Source organism: Drosophila elegans, unplaced genomic scaffold, assembly GCF_018152505.1.
Source record: "Drosophila elegans isolate 14027-0461.03 unplaced genomic scaffold, ASM1815250v1 contig_208, whole genome shotgun sequence".
NCBI classification, from domain to species: domain Eukaryota; kingdom Metazoa; phylum Arthropoda; class Insecta; order Diptera; family Drosophilidae; genus Drosophila; species Drosophila elegans.
In genome coordinates this window covers 25,280,682-25,284,676 of record NW_024545578.1, presented here as the reverse complement: position 1 = coordinate 25,284,676, position 3,995 = coordinate 25,280,682, and the positions used below count along the sequence as shown (strand labels likewise).

Here is a 3,995-nt window from a genome sequence, read left to right as displayed (position 1 = left end):
AAATTTGCATTTGCGATTCTTGCACATGCTCGTACGAAAGCTGCTGTTTTGTGGTGGCTCACGCTTTTTGTTCAAGAGAAATTTGCATACCACGGAGGAGATACTTTGACAATGCAATTCCAAAAGCCTGACAAGTCGGCCCTGGCCAGTCGCCTCCCACATGTGGCTAAACATCAGCGGTCTCTGGTTCCTGCCGATGTCCCTGGGACTTTTTGCGGCTTTTTCGGTAAGTTATTTGTTCTGCGACGCAATCGACTTCCGTCCGTGGTTCTTATCGCTGGCCAGCAACATTGGCTTCCCCGGGGGACGAGTCCTGTCCGGCCGCAATAGAGCAGCCGTTGGACAGGACTCTACCCGCAAAACCGATTGCGACCGTCCCATTGTTTGTCACACTGCAGTGGCTTTGTTTTTCGTGCGGCTTGTTCTCCTGTTCTCCTGTTCCCCTGCTAAGCCACACGGGCTCGTTACCCGGACCCACCTCGATTTATTTCAGGTTCACTTTCCGGGGCCTCCCACTGGCCGCCAAACTTTCTTAATGAGCTTCGTACGGATTTGCGGTTTCTTTCGCCTATCGCGAGTAACATGGAAATCGATGTGTAAAACAATAGGCGTGTCTGTGATTGGCTGCCTTAAGCGACTGCCAGCCCTGTAGATGGATATCTCGGTCCTCACTCGCAATAATACCAGCACTCGAGCCCATTGTTGGCACTCGAATTATATACACATTATCTGCGCACCGGATCCGGGCCAGGGACGAGCTCAGTAGCCCCACAGGACACCTTCCAGCACACAGACCAACACTTACGCAAGGAGTCAGACGTTGTTATTTTAATAGTTTAAGTAACCATAATATGTTGAGGACTTTTTAATAAACTTGAAACATGAGCGAGCGTGAGCCACAAGGACACCAGAGACCGGCAGGATGTGAACTAGGACCGGCTGCAGTCGGGCAAGATTTATGCAAACCAAAATGTAGCCAAAAATTACAGTTTAATGGAGTAGACTCGGGGAGTGTGCGTGGTCCCGGTCGTAATGAGCAGCGAGAAACTTGCAACAAAGCCAAGTTTGCTGTAGACAAAGGACCAGAGGCCAAGTTGTATCCCGGGCCAGGAGCAACTCCGAATGTATGCAGAAGTAACTTCTCTAATTTTGCAGGAAATATGAAGCCATTAAAGTGCAGCAGACGAAACAAGGCAGCATCTTGACTACTGCGGCACTCAGATACTTAGAAGGGGTGCCTCCAAAAAGGCGAAGGACCTGGCACATAAGGTGCAAGAGAAGGAGGAGGAGCTGGAGCTGGAACTGAAGCTGGAGCTGGAGGATGGAGGATGGACGCAACACTCCGGGGCCATGTGGCCTGCCTGCAAAGTTGTCCTCGAGAGTGTGAAAATAAATTGTGAAAAAGTTGTAGAAGTGAAAATGCCAACTGGTTTGCATGCCCCTGCCCCGATGTCCATCCCCGGGGCAGATTACAACTACAGGAACGCGATCCGGGGTAAGCGGTAAACAGCTGTTGACCGTTTTCCCTTATTTCTACAATTTATTTCCACAAAAAATTCAGTGAAAAGGCACTAAGCGCCCACAGCCCGATATACGTACATACATATCTTTAATTGCCAACTTGGCCACTGGCTGCGAGAAAAATGACTCCTGGTAACTGCAGCGCAGTATTCTGGTCCAGCTGGTGTCACATGTCCGGTATCCGGCGCTAGTTCCACTTAATCATTGCCAGGCCGACCCACAAAAGGGGAGTCAGAAGGTGCCGTGATCTGTATAACGAATGTACTGAGACTCATATCTCCGCTTAAAGGTAAAATGGGTTACAATTATATTTTACAATAACAGTTAAACATATAATATTTACAATAATTTAAACTGAATTAAATTTTAGGAAAGGGAGCTTTTATTTCTGTCCTAAACTTATTATAAATACAGTATAAGTTTTTTTACAATAATTAAGTACTTCTGTGACTAACTTCAAATAAATAAAAATTACTATATTTAAATCGGAAAACGATACCATAAAGCTTCCATAAGAACGATCGAATAATTGAGGTGAAAATCATCATAGCTTTAATGTTTTTAAACATAAATATGCGCATTTTTTTAGATTTAGATGTTTTAAAAAATATTTAATTTATTTATTTGCTGCTACTTGTTTAGTGGGCCGGTATTATCAAATACTGGCAACACTGGCATTTTGGAGTGTCATTACTCTGCTTTCTTTTTCAGTATCTGCGATTTCCATAAAATTAAACAACATTATTTTTGTGTGATCCATACTTGTCAGCTTTTGTTCCAAATAATGTCTTTTTGCAGGGAGTTTTACTTAATTACTCTATCTGAAGGAACGAGTCAGCAGAAGCGGTTTGCACGGTTTAAAAGTGGCAGTTTCGAGTTGGACGACAAAGAACGAAAAATTAATAAACATTAGCGCCACCAAAATTTGAGGATGAGGAATTGGAGGCATTGCTCAATGAAGACTCATCACAAATGCAAAAGGAACTTGCAAATTCGCTTGGAGGCACTAAACTGCAGCGACGTCTCCAACGCCGTTTTTTCCACCACATGTCGGTCGAGCCGTTAAAACGTACTTGGAAACACATCGATGGGAAATCCTACCACACCCGCGTGGTAGCCCAGACATTGCACCTTCCGATTACTATCTGTTTCGATCGATGGGTCAGGGTCTGGCAGACCAGCACTTCTCCAAGTATGATAAAGTCAAAGAATGGATGGATATTTGAAAAAAGCGTAGATTTCTTTCGGCGCGGAATCCGTGATTTGCCATAAAGATGGCGAAAAGTAGTGGTTACCGATGGGCAATACTTTAAAGCGTAAAAAAGGAACAAATGGTTATCAAAATAAATCTTCAACTTTCGTAAAAAATCAGCACGAACTTTTTTATACACCTTATAGTAAGGTTAAATATTTCTGAATTACGGTTTTAATGTCAAATTCGTGACGATCGAAAATTCAACATACAATATTTTCGATATTAAATTTTATGACGAAAAAATTAATAAACATTAGTCTAAATAAGTACTCTTTTAAAATGTTTTCATTATATATATGCTGGGTTCGACCAAGTCTCCTTCCGACTGAAATTATAATACCATCTGCAAGGATATAAAATTGAACGAGTAAATTAAATGGCTGTCAATAAAACATTAAAATGTTTATATCCTCGTTGCTTTTAGGATATTTTCTTTTTTTTGACTTCATAAAATGTTGCTTAAATTAATAATAGTTTTTAAATTTAGTGCAAGTTTTTCTTTCTATATCATAAATCTGAACTGAGAAAAGATGCCGTTTTTTTTTGCTATACTATACCATACTATAACATGCTCGCACTTCTTTGTGGGATTAACTGGCATCACCTTTTTACTGATCGCCAAAAAGTCATGATGATGAAATCGTGAGGATTTCTATACAAAATAGTGCTGATTTTAGCATGGGCATGTCATTGGGATTCATCAGTAAAGCAAAATCATTTTTAGACTAATGTGCTTTATATCAAAAGTTGAGGAAACTTAAAAATTATATATTTCATAATTTGAAAATAAAATGTTAAGATACATTTTTTGAATAGCTTTTAAATGGAGCATCGGATCCAAGAAAGTTAGGTGTTTTAGACTGCTTTTTTAAGACTGAACAAACTGACTGAACGGCCTCACGAGTAAATCGTTCTCAAAATCAAAAATGATTTATTCTTAAAAACAAGAGCGCCTATGCTTGGACTCAAGAACCAAGAAGACTTATTCTTAAATCCGAACATTCAGTCTTAAGCAAACAGTCTTGATCTGAAAAAATTTCTTCTTGATTTCGGTTAATCCACTCTGAAATTGCGACTGTTGAGAACGGTTTTTTTCAGTAAAAGGGCCAGATTTAAAAAACTTTTTTAATTTTGTGTTTTATTTTTATTTTATTTTCTTTTATTTATTTTTTTTTGTTAAACTACTTTCGAAGTTATATTGCTAAATATATTTTAATCT

The 3,995-nt window shown here is 39.8% G+C and overlaps 1 long non-coding RNA gene across 1 annotated transcript; it reads left to right on the top strand.

Annotated features, from left to right (window-relative positions):
* LOC121467093 lies at positions 1 to 2,839 on the top strand. The gene is made up of 4 exons (XR_005977215.1): positions 1 to 226; positions 494 to 1,495; positions 1,562 to 1,810; positions 2,320 to 2,839. It is a non-coding gene; the product is annotated as an uncharacterized LOC121467093 (long non-coding RNA).
* Positions 2,840 to 3,995: the final 1,156 nt, after the last annotated feature.